The 22,864-nt window shown below is 43.7% G+C and overlaps 1 protein-coding gene across 1 annotated transcript in view; it reads right to left on the bottom strand.

The window, feature by feature from the left end:
- Nucleotides 1-19,400, bottom strand: part of LOC120025964 (WSC domain-containing protein 2-like) — a 90,466-nt gene extending 71,066 nt beyond the window's left edge. Inside the window, exon 1 of the mRNA XM_038970762.1 lies at nt 18,926-19,400. The gene's annotated coding sequence lies outside the window, so the exon portion shown is untranslated. The remainder of the gene's footprint in view (nt 1-18,925) is intronic.
- Between the last annotated feature and the right edge of the window lie 3,464 nt (nt 19,401-22,864).

Raw genomic sequence — 22,864 nt, 5'->3', positions numbered from 1 at the left:
ATCTCAAGACATCAGTCAGGCAGTTAAAGCTTGGTCGCAAATGGGTCTTCCTAATGGACAAAGACCCCAAGCATACTTCGAAAGTTGTGGCAAAATGGCTTAAGGACAACAAAGTCAAGGTATTGGAGTGGCCATCACAAAGCCCTGACCTCAATCCTATAGAAATGTGTGGGCAGATCTGAAAAAGCGTGTGCGAGTAAGGAGGCCTACAAACCTGACTCAGTTACACCAGCTCTGTCAGGAGGAATGGGCCAAAATTCACCCAACTTATTGTGGGAAGCTTGTGGAAGGCTCCCCGAAACGTTTGACCCAAGTTAAACAATTTATAGGCAATGCTACCAAATACTAATTGAGTGTAAATAAACTTCTGACCCACTGGGAATGTGATGAAATAAATAAAAGCTTAAATAAATCATTCCCTCTACTATTATTCTGACATTTCACATTCTTAAAATAAAGTGGTGATGCTAACTGACCTAAGACAGGGAATTTTTACTAGGCTAAGCTGTACGTAAACTTCCGACCTCAACTGTATATACTACGCGGTGTCAGAGGAAGGCCCAAAAAATTGTCAAAGACTCTGCTACCGCACGGCAAGCGGTATCGGACCGACAAGTCTAGGTCCAAAAGGCTCCTTAACAGCTTCTACCCCCAAGCCGTAAGACTGCTGAACAATTAATCAAATGGCTACCCAGACTATTTGCATTGACACCCCCCGCCCTTTGTTTTTACACTGCTGCTACTCACTGTTTATTGTCTATGAATAGTCACTTTACCCCTACCTACATGTACAAATTACCTCGACTAACCTGTACCCCCGCACATTGACTTTAGTTAAAACTGCATTGTTGGTTAAGGGCTTGTAAGTAAGCATTTCACGGTAAGGTCTACTACACCTGTTGTATTCAGCACGTGACAAATCAATTACCAACATTACTGAAGATTCCGGTAACTTTGGTAAATTATCGGTAGCTTTGCAACCCTAATAGCAATATCACACTCCCAGCCCTGGCCTCAGTCTAACCTTGCAGTGAGGTCCGTGTGAATGGGTGAATGTTTCCGGCAGGGAATCAGTGAGGCCCTGAATGAGCTGAGTCATCCTCAGAGCACATCTATAAGAGACCTGTTACTGACACATGCACAGTCACCACATAGTAGAGTAGACACAGGAACTGATGGGAGCCATCATGGCCTGGGCCCTGGCTGCCACGTGCCCGACCAGGCACTGTGTAATAATGTGACACTCCCACACATCTCACCAGACTTGTGTGACTTCACCGACAGATGGATAATGAATATAGGCCTTGTGAATGGAACCTGCATGAGCGTGCTTACTGATCCCCACCAGACCGGAAACTAGGCTAATACTTAAGACATGCTTAGAGCCTTATCCTATTTGATGCTTCTAGTGCAGGAGCCAACTCTTCGTTTTAGAACAATGTGGAACAGTAGCAACGGCAGGTCTTATTGTAAATAGACAGAGCTTGGCTACTGCATTACATTACATTACAAAATCTTAGTCATGAAGAGCATAAAACATATTGTAAGAACATTTAAGGTTCACCACACCCTTCATGCACTTGTTCCCAACGGTGCATACACATGTAACTACTTATCCCATGATAATTACACAGCGGTAACAGGCCTGCTGTAGGTAGAGAATCTTAGCAGGAACAGTGGGATGCACCCCGGGATTTTGCCAGGAGTTTCACTTCACAGCATTCGGACAAAGCTGCATGGAAGCTGTGACAGCCCAATTAGGGCCCAGTGAGCAGAGAGGAGAGGAGATCTGAGGCTGCTGCCTCTCCCTGTACAAGCTGAAAGACAGATCAACAGGGGATCTCTTCTCTTCTCCTGTGTGACTCAGTTGGTGGAGCATGGCGCTTGCAATGCCAGGGTTGTGGGTTTGATTCCCACGGGGGACCAGTATGGGAAAAAAAGTATGAAAATGTATGCACTCACCACTGTAAGTCGCTCTGGATAAGAGCGTCTGCTAAATGACTAAAATGTATATCCTTTATCAGACCAACCACTGGTGCTGCACTGGAGGGAGCAGGGGAGTATTATGAGGAGAGGGCTCAGAAATATCTCTTCCTTTTCTTCTTTTAAGTGAAGAACGTCTGATTTTTCACAGAGCTTTCTGAATATGGATTTAGCTCTGCTGTGCCAGTCCGTTTCCTACTGTCCAGATATCTATGGGTGGAATTGCAGATTCACCATGATTCTCTACATAATTAGGCCTTAAATTGGTAAAATAGATGATTGTGCATGAATATTATTGTGAAGATGAGGTACTGTATGTGAAATTTACTACATACCATACTATAGTTGCATTCTTTTAACAGCAAGGGGCAACAGCAACAACATAGCTCAGGCAGTAGGAAGCTCTCTTCTCCATTTATATGCAAATGAATCAGTCTTATGCTCAGCTGGCCCCTCCCCGGATTTTGTGTTAAATGCTCTACAACAAAGCTTTCTTAGTGTCCAACAAGCTTTCTGTACCCTTAACCTTGTTCTGAACACCTCCAAAAGGTCATGTGGTTTGGTAAGAAGAATTCCCCTCTCCCCACAGGTGTGATTACTACCTCTGAGGGTTTAGAGCTTGAGGTAGTCACCTCATACAAGTACTTGGTAGTATGGCTAAACAGCACACTGTCCTTCTCTCAGTTAAATCTAGACTTGGTTTCCTCTATCGTAATCGCTCCTCCTTCACCCCAGCTGCCAAACTATCCCTGATTCAGATGACCATCCTACCCATGCTAGATTACGGAGACATAATTTATAGATCGGCAGGTAAGGGTGCTCTCAAGCAGCTAGATGTTCTTTACCATTCGTCCATCAGATTTGCCACCAATGCTCCTTATAGGACACATCACTGCACTCTATACTCATCTGTAAACTGTCGCAAGACCCACTGGTTGATGCTTATTTATAAAACGCTCTTAGGCCTCACTCCCCCATCTGAGATATCTACTGCAGCCCTCATCCTCCACATACAACACCCGTTCTGCCAGTCACATTCTTTTAAAGGTCCCCAAAGCACACAAATCCCTGAGTCGCTCCTCTTTTCAGTTCACTGCAGCTAGCGACTGGAACGAGCTGCAACAAACACTCAAACTGGACAGTTTTATCTCAATCTCTTCATTCAAAGACTCAATCACGGACACTCTTACTGACAGTTGTGGCTGCTTTGCGTGATGTATTGTTGTCTCTACCTTCTTGCCCTTTGTGCTGTTGTTTGTGCCCAATAATGTTTGTACCATGTTTTGTGCTGCTACCATGTTGTGTTGCTACCATGTTGTTGTCATGTTGTGTTGCTACCATGCTGTGTTGTCATGTGTTGCTGCCTTGCTATGTTATTGTCTTAGGTCTCTCTTTATGTGGTATTGTGTTGTCTCTCTTGTCATGATGTGTGTTTTGTTCTATATTTATATTTTTATTAATTATTACTTTTTTTAAATCCCAGCCCCTGTACCCGCAGGAGGCCTTTTGCCTTTTGGTATGCCGTCATTGTAAATAAGAATTTGTTCTTAACTGACTTGCCTAGTTAAATAAAGGTTAAATAAATAAAATACAAATATCTGGGTAATATCTGCAACTTGTTACCAAACAGAGCCCAAATTCATTAGGCAGAAACTGTAGCTTAAAACAAAAAGATAAATCATTTAATAAATGCAGTGTTTATCTTTCCTCCCACATGATCCAGCCTAAGGAGGCATTCATTACTTTAATATGTGAATTAATTTGCAGAATGTAATATAAAACTGCGGAAATCGCCAGGCTTTGGTAGTTGTGTGTTAAATATCAATGGGGCTTTGGCTCAGCATTAGCCCAAGATAAATGGCTCGCTAAATGGCTCCCTTCTCCAAGATGCAATGAAAGTGGAACCAGAGAACTAAAAGTCTGTGTTTTAGGAGGATGGGTGTTGGCAGGTGGCGCCCTCTTGGTAAGCCAGGTAGAAAAACAGGTTCCAGTACGTTCACGCAGACTAAGGCTTGTTTGTGTGTCAGCAAGTTCAAGAATGAACAAGAGGGTCTGTTATTGTAGGTCAGCAATTACAATTGGCTGATGTTGTAATCTCTATGACTGGCCACATCTCAAGGTGTGCTGTTCATTGACTACATAATAGTCTATTCTTTCTCTCTTTTCCCTCACTCTATTTCTCTAGTCTCCCCACTCTTTCTTCTTCCCGGTCTCTCTCTCTGTCACACACACGCACACATACACTCCTTCATGTCGATCCCTCTAACTCCCCTTGGCAGTTAGTGTTGGTCATTTACAATGATATGAGAGTCAGCCTGAATGACACTTTAGAGGACAGACAGGGAGTTGGAGGATGGAGCAGAGAGTTGGCGAGACTAAAAGGAGCCAGTGCAAACGCCACGTCTGGGACCTGATTCCTAATCAACCCTGAAAACTCGGTAACACTTTACTTGACACCGAGCGTCATAACAAGTTATGACACAGTCATAACCATGTCATAATATGTGATAACAGTTGACATAACTTGTCATAACCTGTCATAATATGGTCATAACACTATCATATATTTAGACCTCTTGTAACATATATTACATTATTTTACGGCTGGTTATGACACCTACATAAGAGTGTCAAAATCCACAAAACCGACCATACAAGGCCAAATATTCAATTACACCATCGTCTACAGTATGTTTGTGATATAACATTTTATGAAATTGACCATATTAAATTATCATTGTAATTGCGCACAAATTGATGTCAGACACGCACCTACCCCAATGCTCTGTTGCTGATGTATGGGATGAATGCAGGAGCAGATTTCAGGAGCAGGAAAAGACACCCTCTTTTAGACTGATGACTGACATAAGGGCATGTACGTGATAGGCCTATCTGGCTTATATGATTATGGTGGTCATAATGTTTCTTGCCAGTGTCATAAAGTGTATTTTCTTAGTCCAAATAAAGTGACACAGGAGGGTCATAATGCTTTTTGACAGTGTCATAAAGTGGATTTTCTTAGTCCAAGTAAAGTGACACGTGATGGTCATAATTCTTCATGACAGTGTCATAAAGTGTATTTTCTGCAAGTTATTTAAAATGAAAAAATGTCCGTAAACAGAATTCATTACAACAACAACAAAGGACTTAAGAAACAAACTTTCAAATGAAAGGAAACTTCTTGTCAGGGAAAAAATAAATTTGAATAAATGTAAGTTTTGACACGCTTATGTAACCAGCCATAACATAACGCAATATATGTCACCACAGGTGACATGTGTCATGCCAGTGTTATGACCATATTATGACAGGTTATGACAAGTTATGTCAGCTATTATGACATATTATGACATGGTTATGACTGTGTAAAGTTTCACATGACAAGACTTGAAATCGCGGCTTTGGGGAGGTCCTTCTACATTGACTGACTGTCGGACCTAATCAACCATTTTGGGTTAATAAGCATGTGTGTGTCAGGAAAGAGCTTAATAACATATTCATTATCTAGTTCAACTCTGCCAACTGAGAAGACCTGGCATTAACCTCACATAACCAGTTGATTGATGGATGATGTGAATGCTGGGTATAGATGACTGACAAAGCCATATGAACAAATTTAAATAATCAAAACACAATACCAATTCAAGTTCAATGATCCAATAAGGAACGGAGAGTATGAGCCTGCTGAACCACATTATAGTATATACTGTAAACAAGCCTGTAAACACAACCGTCCTTATAGAGTGGATTCATTGCATCTCCACACACCGACTAGCAGTGTTAGAGTAACGACCTTGGTTAATGACGGTAATGATGACAAAGCATCAAATCAAATCAAATGTATTTATATAGCCCTTCTTACATCAGCTGATATCTCAAAGTGCTGTACAGAAACCCAGCCTAAAACCCCAAACAGCAAGCAATGCAGGTGTAGAAGCACGGTGTAGAAATCATCTCCTTGTTTCTGTGACAGTGCATGTTTCCCTGCCCTTTCTACGGTGTTCCGCAGTCATCCATCACCATGGGATGCCTCTAACGCTGCTGATCCATCGTCCTTCCTCCTCGGCCAGGTAGACACAGTTAGAGATGTTAACAAAGTAGAGTGACAGAGTCCCCATCGCGCAGGGAAAACACTTGTTTTTCTGACGTCTATATCCTGACGTCTATATCCCAGCATACTGGACCCCCAACCACACACCAGCCCCACCCACCACCACAACCCCCTTCCTAAAACCAAACAATAGTCACGGGCAGGTGGGCTAAACAACATCCTCTCCCTCAGTGCCCTGCTGTATCTGCGTCTGCCGGAGGATGCCCAGCGGAGAAACATGTGTTACTTTGATTGGACAGGTCTGGGTTCACATCCTTCAAAGAGGGGCGAGAGGAACATCTATCCACACACTGGCTCTTGAAACTCCTCATAGAGCATCAACATTAGCATAACCCAAAAATGTAAGCGTTTGATGAGGATGAAATGAGTGAAATGTATAAAGGAGAAACATGTAAGTATGCACGCACGCACAATGTCATACTTCATTAGGACATCATCTTGTTACCTAAATCTTGGGGTTTTTCCCCACCACCCAGAATGGCCTTTCCTCACTCAAGGTTACCCGATCACCTGTCCAGGCAGCTATTACTTGAGTATTATTTACTGAAAAAGCCCACTGTTACGGATTATCCCTGTCAAGACAAAAAAATCTGCCTAGATATGTATGCAGCAAGGCTAGCCCTCCTCAGGCCTTTCTGTAACTGATCAAAGAGTCTTGCAGATAATCCCCACTCCAAAATAATCTTGACATTTGAGGAAACATTAGCAGGGAAATGTATAATTTTCCGATGTGCCACAAAGGAGAAGAAGAAACATATAGACCTTTTCAACGGCTTTTTGAGGAGACGTGGAAGGGAACCCTGGAACCACAAAGAACTTCCGGTGTGTTTGTAAATATCTATCTGTCACGACTGTAAACAGCTTAGTCTAGTTGTTTTCTCAAGTTGACCATAGTATTCACGGGTGGGATGGTCATTATGACCAGCGATTCATTTATTTTAGAAATTTAACTTTATAGACTTCCCAAAGAAGCATCGCAGCGGGCTGCATTGCCGGCATGGATAGAAACGTTAGCAGCAGGAGGTGCCGCCACCAGGATGATGCGTAGCACAAGGGTCAAGTTACCATCTATTCTAGGTAATGTCAGCTAGCTGGCTAGCTACACATAAATAGGATAGACAGCAATCCAATATTTGTTTTTTTATGACATAAACATAAGCTTGATCTGCTAAAAACCACAATGTTAGCTACCAAGCTAGTAGCTAAGCTAGCTAGCTAATGAATAGATTTCCAGTTCCAAAAATAGATCTATGACAATACAAAAACAGAATTGAAACGAAATATCAAATGTTTTACCACTTGAGAATAAATACCCAAGTCCTGGACTAATTTCTATGTTTCCTAACCTAAGATACAGAAACCTGTGAAAGCTGCTAAACCCTGTCCGCGGATGAAGGTCCCAAAAAAGTCCCAAGTCCTGGAGAGACTGAAGGGGATAGCCATATCCATATGTATGCTATTGGTTTATTGTTTGGTTGGTTGTAGGACTACAAAAGTACTGTTAAAAGTAACAGTGCATAGAACATACAAGGTCAACTAGCTACTGTTGGCTGCTCAGTGAAACGACCTGTCCTGATTTGTCATAGACGCTTGCTAAAAAACTTTAATGAGCAAGCCTTCCTTCATGAACTGGCCTCTGTAAAATAGTATAATATCAGCTTGATCTGTTGAAGACGCTTGGACCTTCTTTTTTGATATTTTCAGTGGTATTGTTAACAAACACGCCCCCATAAAGAAAATGAGAATTAAAAACAGGTTCAGCCCCTGGTTCGACAGTGATCTTGTAGAGTTACTCCACCTCAAGAATTGCATTTGGCGAAAGGCTCGGCACACGCATACTCAGGCTGACTGGCTATCGTTCAGGCAAATGAGAAATAAGCGCACTCAGGCTATCCAGAAGGCCAAAGTTAGTTACTTTAAGGAGCAGTTCTCTCTCTGTGGGTCTCAGCCCAAGAAGTTCTGGAAAACGGTTAATGTCCTGGAGAATAAATCCTCCTCCTCACAGCTGCCCATGTCCCTTAATGTTGATGATGTGGTTGTTACTGACAAGAAGAACATGGCTAAGCTCTTTAATCACCACTTCATTAAGTCAGGATTCCTATTTGACTCAGCCATGCCTCCTTGCCCATCCAACATTTCCTAATCTCCCACCCCTTCTAATGCAACTATCCCCGATGCTTCTCCCTCTTTTTCCCCTGCCCCACTACAAAGTTTCGCCCAGTAGGCAGTCCCTGAGTCTGAGGTGCTAAAGGAGCTCCTTAAACTTGACCCCCAAAAAACATCTAGGTCAGGTGGTTTAGACCCTTTCTTCATTAAGGTTGCTGCCCCTATTATCGCCAAGCCTATCCAACCTTTTTAACCTGTCTCTCCTTTCTGGGGAGGTTCCCATTGCTTGGAAGGCAGCCACGATTCATCCTTTATGTAAAGGGGGAGCTCAAGCTGATCCTAACTGTTATAGGCCTATTTCTATTTTGCTCTGTTTATCAAAAGTGTTGGAAAAACTTGTCAATAATCAACTGACTGGCTTTCTTGATGTCTATAGTTTTCTCTCGGTTATGCAATCTGGTTTCCGCTCAGGTTATGGATGTGTCACAGCAACCTTAAAGGTTCTCAATGATGAGAACCATTGCTCTTGATTCTAAGCAATATTGTGTGGCTATTTGTATTGACTTGTCCAAAGCTTTTGATACGGTAGACCATTCCATTCTTGTGGGTCGGCTAAGGAGTATTGGTGTCTCTGAGGGGTCTTTGGCCTGGTTTGCTAACTACCTCTCTCAAAGAGCGCAGTGTATAAAGTCAGAAAATCTGCTGTCTCAGCCACTGCCTGTCACCAAGGGAGTACCCCAAGGCTCGAGCCTAGGCCCCACGCTCTTTTCAATTTACATCAATAACATAGCTCAGGCAGTAGGATGCTCTCTCAGCCATTTATATGCAGATGATACAGTCTTATACTCAGCTGGCCCCTCCCAGGATTCTGTGTTAAATGCTCTACAACAAAGCTTTCTTAGTGTCCAACAAGCTTTCTCTACCCTTAACCTTGATGTGAACATCTCCAAAACAAAGGTCATGTGGTTTGGTAAGAAGAATGCCCCTCTTCCCACAGGTGTTATTACAACCTCTGAAGGTTTAGAGTTTGAGGTAGTCACCTCATACAAATACTTGGGAGTATGGCTAGACGGTGCACTGTCCTTCTCTCAGCACATATCAAAGCTGCAGGCTAAAGTGAAATCTAGGTTTCCTCTATCGTAATCGCTCCTCTTTCACTCCACCTGCCAAACTATCCCTGATTCAGATGACCATCCTACCCATGCTAGATTACGGAGACATAATTTATAGATCGGCAGGTAAGGGTGCTCTCGAGCGGCTAGATGTTCTTTACCATTCGGCCATCAGATTTGCCACCAATGCTCCTTATAGAACACATCACTGCACTCTATACTCCTCCGTAAACTGGTCATCTCTGTATACCCGTCGCAAGACCCACTGGTTGATGCTTATTTATAAAACCCTCTTAGGCCTCACTCCCCCTATCTGAGATATCTACTGCAGCCCCCATCCTCCACATACAACACCCGTTCTGCCAGTCACATTCTTTTAAAGGTCCCCAAAGCACACACATCCTTGGGCCGCTCCTCTTTTCAGTTCGCTGCAGCTGGTGACTGGAATGAGCTGCAACAAACACTCAAACTGAACAGTTTTATCTCAATCTCTTCATTCAAAGAATCAATCATGGACACTCTTACTGACAGTTGTGGCTGCTTTATGTGATGTATTAATGTCTCTACCTTCTTGCCCTTTGTGTCTGTGCCCAATAATGTATGTATCATGTTTTGTGCTGCCACCTGGACGTGTTGCTACCAATGTTGTTGTCATGTTGTGTTGCTGCCATGCTATGTTGTTGTCTTACGTCTCTCTTTATGTAGTGTTGTGTTGTCTCTCTTGTTGTGATGTTTGTTTTGTCCTATATTTATATTGTATTTATTTTTAATTTTTAATCCCAGGCCCCTGTCCCCGCAGAAGGCCTTTTGCCTTTTGGTAGGCCGTCATTGTAATTAAGAATTTGTTCTTAACTGACTTGCCTAGTTAAATAAAGGTTGAATAAAAAAATATATATATATATAAATAAATACTGGGTGTGCAAGTTTCTGTTCAAGCCCAGCCCTGACATTATTTCTATTAGACACAATTCATTTAACTATTCAATCGTCTCTTGTTTTGGAGAAAGATGGATGTCTAAATCTACTTACCATTTATATAGGCATTCTTTGTATGATATGAAATAAAGCATTGATTCTTTGAATTAAGTATAGTGTATTTTCTGGGTCATTGAACATTCCCTGATTGTCTCTTTTATTTGGGTGTCACTCACTCTCATTTTGTCTGATGATATTGCACAGATTTGCAGCTGAAGTTAATGTCCTTGATCATTGGTGTGGGTGTAACAATCCCTTTATGGCTGAACTAAGGGGCAACCCCTGTCCACAACAGGACTTCATACCCACAAAGCAGAGTACATTATCCTTCTAAAACCATGATTTGGTTGGGCTAGGATATCAGTACTTTAGGTCTCAGGGCCGGTGACATCTCCTCACGATGGCTACTAGGGCTTTGTCTCACTTTGTTTTTCCTTGATTACTCACATCCTATTTCCTCACCTGTATTGTAACGCAACTGTATTGGAGGAGGAGGTACAAGGTCCCTCCCATCTGACCTTCTTCTCCAATGGGTTTTGAGAAGGATGTGAGGAGAGGAATCGAGGAAGGATGAATTGCGAAATTGCATACTGTCAGTTGCGTAGGAGAAGGTGAAAGGGGCGTGACTGTAGCAGAGGTGAGCTGCAGGTGAGTTCTAAACTGAACAAAAATGTAAACACAATATGTAAAGTGTTGCTCCATGTTTCATGACCTGAAATTAAATGAAAGATTCCAGACATGTTCCATACACACAAAAAGCTTATTGCTCAAATGTTGTGCACAAATGTTTACATCCCTGTGAGTGAGCATTCCATCAACCTGACAGGTGTGGTATATCAAGAAGCTAATTGAACAGCATGATCATAGAGTACCTAGAGGTCAAACAGTGAAATGGTTCCAATCGTTTTTCCACCATTCATTTTTCCCAAAGGGGATTTTGGAAACACTTAAAGGGCTGTTTTGAGTAGGTTTACCCTGGCGTGACGTTTTGATGGCCGTGTAAATCTCTCTAGGACAAGGTGACTATTATCGATATATTCGCCTGTATTTACCCCCCAAAAATGTAATGCTGATTAGTCTCTAATGTGGCTATCATAAAGAACTACAAATGCCATGATGATCTGGACGAGACTGCCATATTGAGGAAAAGGTAAGAATCTCTGGATGAACTATCTAATGTTAGCTAAATGTAGTAATGAATAAATAGGCTACATTGACAATTCTGTGAACTGTCTTGTGCAAGTTAACACTGTTAGCAAACGTGTCAGCTAGAGATAAGGTTTAAGCGCTTGCAGGGATTTGTAGTTTTGTATGATGTCTACATTGATTCTAATTAGCATTTTCAAATCTGAGAGTAAATAGAGCCGAATATATTGATGAAAGTAACCTTGTCCGCGAGAGATTTACATGGTTATCAAAATGCCATGCCAAGGTAGGCCTGCAAGAAACATATCCCTTATTGTAAGTGTTTCTAAAATCCCCCATGGGAAAAATGAATGCTGGAAAAATGTCATGTCCACCAGAGCTGATACCAGATAATTGAATGTTCATTTCGCTACCATAAGTCACCTCCAACGTCAGAAATGTACAGATATACAGAATTTGGCAGTTCATCCAACCAGCCTCACAACTGCAGACCATGTGTAACCACACCAGCCCAGGACCTCCACATCCGGCTTCTTCACCTGCGGGGATCGTCTGAGACCAGCCACCCAGACAGCTGATGAAACTCTGGGTTGCATAGCTGAATAATCATCTGTGTGCTCGTCGTCCTCACCAGGGTCTTGACCTGACTGCAGTTTGGCATCGTACCTAACTTCAGTGAGCAAATGCTCACATTCGATGGCCACTGGCAGGCTGGAGAAGTGTTCTATTCACAAATGAATCTCAATTTCAACTGTGGGTTATGGTATGGGCAGGCATAAGATATGGGGGGGGGGGGGGTTAGTTGTGTTTCTTCTGGAACTGGAATAAAAATGCCTGGAACGTAAAATAAAGTTATTAACCGGTTCCCATGCTTTTAAAATGACGGTAGCCTACACACACACACATCCACTGGCAAAGATTTACGGCTTGCAGGCAGACACTGAAATACGTTTCTGAGTGACAGAGTGAAGGCTTTGCATAGGCGCTTAGTTGTGTTTCTTTTGGGACTCCAAAAAATGCCTTGAATTTAAAATAATGTTATTAACCGGTTCCCATGCTTTTAAAATTACAGTTCTGTTCCGGAACAGTTTAGATCACTTTAGTTTCCGGTTTTGACTCTGTTCCTCAAATTTTGTTGCCATTTTCTGTTTTTCGTTTCTGTTCCCTGTTCCAGGGCCTTGCAATTGTATTTAATTTGCCATGGGGCAGAGAGAAAACAATTGCAGTTTTACAGCTAATTTCCTGCAATTCTATCCATTTTGTCAAAACGTATGTCATGTTAATGATATCTGAGTGAGAGTAACTAACAAAACTAACTCCCTTGGAGTTCAGGGCTCCTGGGCACTTGCCCAGCGTGCACGGTCGCTATTCAGACATGATTAATACAAGTTTAGATACAGTAGCAGGCTAGACTAACTTTATACACTGCTCAAAAAAATAAAGGGAACACTTAAACAACACAATGTAACTCCAAGTCAATCACACTTCTGTGAAATCAAACTGTCCACTTAGGAAGCAACACTGATTGACAATAAATTTCACATGCTGTTGTGCAAATGGAATAGACAACAGGTGGAAATTATAGGCAATTAGCAAGACACCCCCAATAAAGGAGTGATTCTGCAGGTGGTGACCACAGACCACTTCTCAGTTCCTATGCTTCCTGGCTGATGTTTTGGTCACTTTTGAATGCTGGCGGTGCTTTCACTCTAGTGGTAGCATGAGACGGAGTCTACAACCCACACAAGTGGCTCAGGTAGTGCAGCTCATCCAGGATGGCACATCAATGCGAGCTGTGGCAAGAAGGTTTGCTGTGTCTGTCAGCGTAGTGTCCAGAGCATGGAGGCGCTACCAGGAGACAGGCCAGTACATCAGGAGACGTGGAGGAGGCCGTAGGAGGGCAACAACCCAGCAGCAGGACCGCTACCTCCGCCTTTGTGCAAGGAGGAGCACTGCCAGAGCCCTGCAAAATGACCTCCAGCAGGCCACAAATGTGCATGTGTCTGCTCAAACGGTCAGAAACAGACTCCATGAGGGTGGTATGAGGGCCCGACGTCCACAGGTGGGGGTTGTGCTTACAGCCCAACACCGTGCAGGACGTTTGGCATTTGCCAGAGAACACCAAGATTGGCAAATTCGCCACTGGCGCCCTGTGCTCTTCACAGATGAAAGCAGGTTCACACTGAGCACATGAGCACATGTGACAGAGTCTGAAGACGCCGTGGAGAACGTTCTGCTGCCTGCAACATCCTCCAGTATGACCGGTTTGGTGGTGGGTCAGTCATGGTGTGGGGTGGCATTTCTTTGTGGGGCCGCACAGCCCTCCATGTGCTCGCCAGAGGTAGCCTGACTGCCATTAGGTACCGAGATGAGATCCTCAGAGCCCTTGTGAGACCATATGCTGACACATGCACATTTGTGGCCTGCTGGAGGTCATTTTGCAGGGCTCTGGCAGTGCTCCTCCTTGCTTATTCTGCACCAAAACAGTATTTGACAACGAGTACAGAGAAAACCATCAACTCCCTCTGTCTAATGTGCCACTTCCCTGAGACACCGCACTGACGAAACCCAGAGAACAGTGAGAAGCGATTGTCCACATGCCAGAGCTTAAGCACTCAACACTGAAGCTCCGTTTCTATAGCCAGGCTACTTCTGTATACACCCTAATGAGAATCTTGGCATCCGTTCATGATAATGAAATATCAATAGAGAGAGAGCACATCATCAAACATACATACAGTACAGGACAGTACAGTGCCTTCCCATAACACAGCAGGGTTCAGAGGGTTTCATTGCTATGACCAGCTCAGCCATGGATGTTCTCTTTATGTCAGCTCCTCTGGTTATATTCACAGACCAGAGCCACTTGTTCTGATCCATGAGGAGTCACTGAGAGTTCACCAAGAGGATAAAGAAGGAAGCCATATAAACTGAAGGTATTCAAAGCCTTCTTCACTATGCTGCTGTTCCTGCTATCTAGTCATGGCTCTACAGAGAGCTGCATATCTGAGGGGCTTTAAAGTGCTCTATTGGGCTGGGTACTAAGCCTGCTAGAATCTGAAATTCTAAATGAAATACTACCTACATACTAGATATTTTTATTACTTAAAAAAAAATATTATTGGAAGGTTGAAAGGAATGAGTACTCACAACTGTTTGAATGTGTCAGCTGGCCTGGTGAGTAATTGGAATGAATGAGTATATATAATGGAAAATACTGTACCATGCATCTGTTATTACCATGGTTAGTTACCATGTAGGGCGACCCAGCCCCCGAAGTGACTATTTACACTGCAAGGATTCCTCTGTTTTGTCTTAGGAATTCAACATTCTCCGTGTTGATCTCACCAACCCCCATTGTCACACCTCTTAGAAGCAGAGGTTCTGTTGTCTTTACAGGTCTGTAGGTATTATATCTGATTGGAGGTGAACTAGTAATGCTGTTGGTCAACAACTCAGATTTTGAATCCAAACAACTGAGGCTTAAAGAAGGTCTTAAATTCATTGTCTCGCTCTCTTTTTTGTTCCTGATCTGCGCTGGTGAGATACAGTCTCTCCTTCTATTTCATTCTCTCCCTCTCCCATGAGCTATGGGCTCCCTCTCCGATCATGCTTAGAATAATGCCTTGTAATGCTTGTTAATGCTTTGTAACATAAGCTTTATGTCTTGTATGGCATAAGGCTCCCGAGTGGCGCAGTGGTCTAAGGCACTGCATCTCAATGCTAGAGGCATCACTACAGACCCTGGTTTGATCCCGGGCTGTATCAAAACTGTCTGTGATCGGGAGTCCCATAGAGCGGGGCACAATTGGCCCAGCGTCGTCCGGGTTAGGGGAGGGTTTGGCCGTGGTAGGCCATCATTGTAAAATAAGAATTTGTTCTTAACTGACTTGCCTAGTTAAATAAAGGTAATTTTTTTTGTTCAGTATGTTATTTCATTAATTTTACAAAGTAATTAAATACACTTGTATTTAGAATTCCATTTTCAGACATTTATTGATTGCCTATTACTGTAACTCAACTTTAGTCTCTTGCATACTGCTAAATCATCTTTGTGGAGTCAAATAATTCATTTAATGGGCCAATTGCTTAGTCTTATGAGTCGCATGTGAGGTATATATAATATGCGCATATCAAATATCACTTCACTACAACCATTCCAATAACCGTCATTGAGAGCACCTGAATGTCTCTTTTTCCTATCTAATTGCAAAGGGGCGAGAGGAACATTATTCAGATATACTGTTGCTGTTTGGCACAGCATCACTCAGAATCCAAACCCCCTTGAGCATTCTTATCTCTAGCCTGTCCCCCTACTTTCTCAGCCTCAGGCTAGTAGATGGCTGCAGGGTGGGACAGCTACAGCCAGCTACACTTAAGCTAGATAATGATTTCATTTGTCAAAATGAGTGACTTGTAATTCATCAATTTCTTTTAAAAGTACAAGGTGTTGACACATATAATATATACACAACTTGTCATTAATAGTGTGTGCCCGGTTTTATACTTACTTTCTCCAGAAGGTAATTACTATAGCCTACTGTACTGTACTATGGCAGCAGTCTGAACAATTCCCAGCATTAATAACTGGGTAGTTCAGCAGCCTTGTGGTCATTTTTAAAGACTTAACATATTGCTGTTATATTATTCTGATCCAAGAATGTTAGGGTTAGGGTTAAATGTGGGAATGTTTGACCACTTCCAGTACTGAATAACTGTGCCTCTGGAGAGCACCTGCTGACAGATGATGCTTCATTATGAATACCACCGAATATCAATTCAGTTAATTTCCCCATTACTGACCTGCCACAAAGAAGAATACATCTAACACATCTCTAACCATGTCATTAGCCTCAATAACAGAATAACAGAGGGTTAAGAAAGGGAAGGCAGGAAGTCAGAAAGGCAGAAAGGCAGGCCGGTTTCCTCTGCTATCTGAGGTGGATCTGCAAGTCATTCTGCTAGTTAAACATTAGCAGGAGGGCTCTAATGAAAGTTCAGCTGCCTCACACTTCGGTTAAAGTGAGAGTTGCGATGTGTTGATTCTCACGGCCAAACAATATTTACATAGAGCAAGCCCTCCAGAACAGGCAGGGAAATAATGACATGCAGCCTAGCAGAGCCACTGACTGGGTATGATTACACACACGGAGATGAGTTGGCTACTGGTGCAGAGGACACTCTCACATGTCCATTAGCACATCTAACTAATCCAAATAAACCCTGCATGTATCAGGTGTTGTGAGATTCAGGGGAGCTGATCGTTTTACACAAACACACGCACGCACGCACGTGCGCGCACACACACACACACACACACACAGAGAAAATCAAACAACCTCTTCCTGACTTGACTTTGTCTAATTGATTACAGACTATAGACAGCTCCACTTGGTTTGTGGGAATATACGCATGGATTGAATTGTATTTTTTGGCAACAATTTACACAAAATACTCTGTAATGTCAAAGTGGAAGAAAAATGTTAACATTTGTGAAGAAAATATAAAAAATAAACGAACATATCTTGATTTCATAAGTATTCAATCCTCTGAGTCAATACATGTTAGAATCACCTTTGGCAGCGATTAGTGCCCTCCTGCTGTGAGTCTTTCTGGGTAAGTCTCTAAGTGATTTGCACACATGGACTGTACAATATTTGAATTAGTACATTATTATTTTTCAAATTCTTCATGTCCTGTCAAGTTGGTTGTCTGGTCATAGATTTTCAAGCCAATTTAAGTCAAAACTGTAACTAGGCCACTCAGGAACATTAAATGTCGTCTTGGTAAGCAACTCCAGTATATATTTGGCCTTGTGTTCTAGGTTATTGCCCTGTTGAAAGGTGAATTTGTCTCCCAGTGTCTGTTGGAAAGCAGACTGAACCAGGTTTTCCTCTAGGATTTTGCGTGTGCTTAGCTCTATTCCGTTTCTTTTAGTCCTAAAAAACTCCCTAACTCTTGCCATTTGACAAGCATACCCATAACATGATGCAGCCACCACTATGCTTGAAAATATGAAGAGTGGTACTCAGTGATCTGTTGTGATGGATTTGGCCCAAACATACCACTTTGTTTTCAGGATATAAAGTTCTTTCTTTGGCACATTTTTTGTAGTTTTACTTTATTGCCTTATTGCAAACAAGATGCATGTTTTGGAATATTTTTTATTCTGTACAGGCTTTCTTCTTTCCACTCTGTCATTTAGGTTAGTATTTGGTGAGTAACTACAATGTTGTTGATCCATCGTCAGTTTCTCCTATCACAGCCATTAAACTCTGTAACTGTTTTAAAGTCACCATTGGCCTCATGGTGAAATCCCTGAGCGGTTTCCTTCCTCTCCGGCAACTGAGTTAGGAAGGATGCCTGTATCTTTGTAGTGCTTTGTAGTGACTGCGTGTATTGATACACCATCCAAAGTGTAATTAATAACTTCACCATCCTCAAAGGGATATTCAATGTCTGTTTTTTTTACCCATCACACTTCTTTGTGAGGCATTGGAAATCCTCCCTGGTCTTTGTGGTTGAATCTGTGTTTGATATTTGCTGCTCAACTGAGGGACCTTACAGATAATTGTATGTGTGGGGTACAGAGATGAGGTAGTCATTTAAAAATCATGTTAAACACTATTAGTCCAAGCAACTTATTTGACTTGTCAAGCACATTTTTACACCTGAACTTATTTAGACTTGCCATAACAAATGGCCTCTATTCTTACGGACTCAAGACATTTCAGCTTTTCATTTTGAATTAATTTGTAAACAATTCTAACAACATAATTCCACTTTAGCATTATGGGTTTTGTGTGAAGGTCAGTGACACAAAATCTACATTTATTCTATTGTAGATTCAGGCTGTAACACAACAAAATGTGGAAAAAGTCAAGGGGTGTGAATACTTTCTGAAGGAACTGTATATGAGAGTCTGTTGGAATAAATAGAACAGGCATACTGGTCTGTGTTGGTAATGGTAGGCCCATTAATAGGCCCTCAGGGAAATCTTGAAATGTCTGTTGAAATTTTCAGCTCAATGGCAATGACTCTCTCCACCATTATCAGTGGTAATGGTCTCTCACCACCGCCACCTTCAGTAGGCTTGGAAAATAATAAACTATAGGCTACTGTAGGCTACATTCATATATTTGTATGACTTAAATTCCTGTCAGTGGCCCAGTGGCCCAGCATACATAAAGATCCGAGGGGAGAGTGGGTTTGCTGGTTTGCTGAAATTACTCTGCACTGTCTGATCGTCAAAACAATTGTGATGGGGGAACTTATCAATGTCTCAGATGCTATACAGTAGAAACCAGCTGATAGAAACAGACGTTATCCAGTAGAAATCTGCTGGTAGATGTTAAATCCTACAATAGAAATCTGCCTGTAGAAAATGCATATAACAGCCTAGTAAAATTCTATATCTGGTATAAAAAATAAAAAATAAATGTTTGGCAACTTTCATTGAACTGAATAAAATATGATACGGTCTGTAACCTACCTCAAATAGGAGTCATGAGAGAGACATCCAAAGGTGAGTACAATCCATTACCGCATATTCGGGAATCTTTGGTTGAACCCAATGCGCGGGTAACAGAAAGATGCAACTCTGAAATAAGAATGGGTCTGATAACAGCTCTCATGCACAATCTTGGTCCTTACTCGGGGAAAATTCCTCACAATATCAAGACAACAGATCCAGTGGTAGTCTAAATGTTGAGATAGGGTAGCACATTTATGAATTCGCCATAACGTCCATGCGTGGGTCCTCTGTCTCTGAGTTTCTCAATCCCGTTACAAACCAATCTTGGTCCAGTTCAATAAAGCGTTCATTGGATGCTGCCACACGTTAATTTACAATGAGAGAAGAAATTATACTGAACACGGTAGGCGGGAGACTATCCTTTCTGTACACCGCTGTCAACCATTTTGGGTCAATGTCGGTATGATGCAGCCAGCGTGTCGCGGTGAGACGACCTGTCTATTCTCTTCGTGTCCAGACCGCCTGTCAAACAGCCCTGTGGATCGCGCACACCACAGCGGAACCGCGCTCTGCGCTCCACACAGGCGGATAGCACTGCCTACTGTATTTAAAGAAACACAGCAGAAAATACACGCAACTAAGGGCGAGGTGACTGTGCATTTCACTGTGCGTTTTGAAATAACTACTTTTTCTATTGCATATATTATAAACCATACAGGCCACCCTACACCATAAAACAAATACTTTCTCCTTGAGTATTCATGTATGATTCATGTCTTGAATTAATTATATGGGTATTTATGTATGATTCTTGTCTTGAATTAATTATATGGGGCAGGTAATGGTCACCTTGACATTTATTTATTTTATTTATGTAATTTTATTTAACCTTTATTTAACTAGGCAAGTCAGTTAAGAACAAATTCTTCAGATGCAGTGCATTAGACCGCTGCGCCACTCGAGAGCCCCCCGAGTGACAGATTAGTTTCTACTGTGTAATGTCACAACAGCGCAATACACCAAAACATCATACATTTAATTCTGTTTTCGTAAAAACATAACTGTGATAACATTCTCCAACATGGAATCTCTACAGTTTACAGCAGTTGGCTTGAGAATCATACTAGCCTAATGAAAGTCAATGCGATCTAACCTAATCACTACTGCTTTCATCACTGTATGAATCTAAGAGCTGTGACTGAGAAACTTTCTGGCACCGCAGTGGGCAAGGGAAGAGACATGGCTGTGACCCTTTATTCTCCCCAAAAATGTGTATTCTATTTTTCTATTCAATTTAAGGCCTTTATTGGCATGGGAAACATATGTTTACATTTCCAAGCCAAGTGAAATAGATAATAAACAAAAGTGAAATAAACAGTAAACATCACACTTACAAACATTCAAAAAGAATAAAGACATTTCAAATGTCATATGTCTGTATACAGTATTGTAATGATGTGCAAATAGTTAAAGTACAAAAGGGAAAATTAATAAACATAAATATAGGTTGTATTTACAATGGTGTTTGTTCTTCACTGTTTTTCCTTGTGGCAACAGGTCACAAATATTGCTGCTGTGATTGCACACTGTGTCACGCCCTGGCCTTAGTATTCTTTGTTTTCTTTATTATTTTAGTTAGGTCAGGGTGTGACATGGGAAGTTTGTGTGTTTTGTCTAGTTTAGGGTGTGTGTATTGTTTAGGGGGTGTTGAATAGTGTATGGGGTTGTGTTCAGGAGAGAGTTCTAGGAAAGTCTATGGTTGCCTGGTTTGGTTCTCAATCAGAGACAGATGTCATTAATTGTCTCTGATTGGGAGCCATATTTAAGGCAGCCATAGGCTTTAGGTGATTGTGGGAGATTGTCTATGTTGAACGTAAGTAGCTTGTGTGTGCACTTTCGTTTGTAGCTTCACGGTTGTTTGTTGTTTTGTATAGTTTGTATAAGTGTTTCGTTTCGTGTTCATCTTCGTCGTAAAATAAAAGAAGATGTATTCATATCACGCTGCGCCTTGGTCCATTCATTCACCTCAAGACGACCGTGACAGAATCTCCCACCACACATGGATCAAGCAGCGTGAGCGGAACCAACAACAGCGGCAAAGTAACCAGGACTCGTGGACATGGGAGGATGTATTGGACGGCAAGGGTTGCTACACATGGGAGGAGATCCGAGCTGGAAGAGATCGCCTTCCATGGGAACAGCTGGAGGCGATTAGGAGAGCAGAGGCAACCGGAGAGAGGAACCGAAGTTATGAGGGTACGCGACTAGCAAGGAAGCCTGTGAGTAAACCCCAAAAATTTCTTGGGGGGGGGCTAAGAGGTAGTGGGCCGAGGGCAGGTAGGAGACCTGCGCCCACTTCCCAGGCTAACCGTGGAGAGCGGGAGTATGGGCAGACACCGTGTTACGCAGTAGAGCGCACGGTGTCTGCTGTACGTGTGCATAGCCCGGTGCGGGTTATTTCACCTCCCCGCACTGGCAGGGCTAGATTGAGTATTGAGCCGGATGTCATGAAGCCGGCCCTACATATCTGGCCACCAGTGCGTCTCCTCGGGCCGGTTTACATGGCACCAGCCTTACACATGGTGTCCCCGGTTCGCCTACATAGCCCGGTGCGGGTTATTCCACCTCCCCGCACTGGTCGGGCGACGGGGAGCATTCAACCAGGTAAGGTTGGGCAGGCTCAATGCTCAAGGGAGCCAGTACGCCTGCACAGTCCGGTATTTCCGGCGCCACCTCCCCGCTCCAGGCCAGTACCACCAGTGCCTACACCACGCACCAGGCTTCCAGTGCGTCTCCAGAGCCCTGTTCCTCCTCCACGCACTCTCCCTATGGTGCGTGTCTCCAGTCCAGTACCACCAGTTCCGGCACCACGCACTAAGCCTCCTGTGCGTCTCCAGAGCCCTGTACGCACTGTTCCTTCTCCCCGTACTCGCCCTGATGTGCGTGCCCTCAGCCCGGTACCACCAGTGCCGGTACCACGCACCAGGCCTATAGTACGCCTTGAGAGTCCAGTGTGCCCTGTTGTTGTTCCCCGCACTAGCCTGAAGGTGCATGTCCTTAGCCCGGTACCTCCAGTTCCGGCACCACGCACCAGGCCTACAGTGCGTCTCAGCCGGCCTGAACTGCCCGTCTGCCCAACGGCGCCTGAACTGCCCGTCTGCCCAACGGCGCCTGAACTGCCCGTCTGCCCAACGGCGCCTGAACTGCCCGTCTGCCCAACGGCGCCTGAACTGCCCGTCTGCCCTACGCCGTCTGAACTGTCCGTCTGCCAAGTGCCGCATGAGCTGCCCGTCTGTATTGAGCCTTCAAAGCCGCCCGTCTGCCATGAGCCTGCAAAGCCGCCCGTCTGCCATGAGCCTGCAAAGCCGCCCGTCTGCCATGAGCCTACAGAGCCGTCCGCCAGACAGGAGCCGCTAGAGCCTTCCGCCAGACAGGATCAGCCAGAGCCTTCCGCCAGACAGGATCAGCCAGAGCCTTCCGCCAGACAGGATCAGCCAGAGCCTTCCGCCAGACCGGATCAGCCAGAGCCTTCCGCCAGACCGGATCAGCCAGAGCCTTCCGCCAGACCGGATCAGCCAGAGCCTTCCGCCAGACCGGACCAGCCAGAGCCGTCAGCGAGCCATGACCAGCCAGAGCCGTCAGCGAGCCATGACCAGCCAGAGCCGTCAGCGAGCCATGACCAGCCAGAGCCGTCAGCGAGCCATGACCAGCCAGAGCCGTCAGCGAGCCATGACCAGCCAGAGCCGTCAGCGAGCCATGACCAGCCAGAGCCGTCAGCGAGCCATGACCAGCCAGAGCCGTCATCCAGCCATGACCAGCCAGAGCCGTCATCCAGCCATGACCAGCCAGAGCCGTCATCCAGCCATGACCAGCCAGAGCCGTCATCCAGCCAGGATCCGCCAGAGCCAGCCAGCCAGGATCCGCCAGAGCCAGCCAGCCAGGATCCGCCAGAGCCAG

The sequence above is a fragment of the Salvelinus namaycush genome, chromosome 1 (assembly GCF_016432855.1).
Source record: "Salvelinus namaycush isolate Seneca chromosome 1, SaNama_1.0, whole genome shotgun sequence".
NCBI lineage: Eukaryota > Metazoa > Chordata > Actinopteri > Salmoniformes > Salmonidae > Salvelinus > Salvelinus namaycush.
This window is presented reverse-complemented; position numbering and strand designations above follow the sequence as displayed.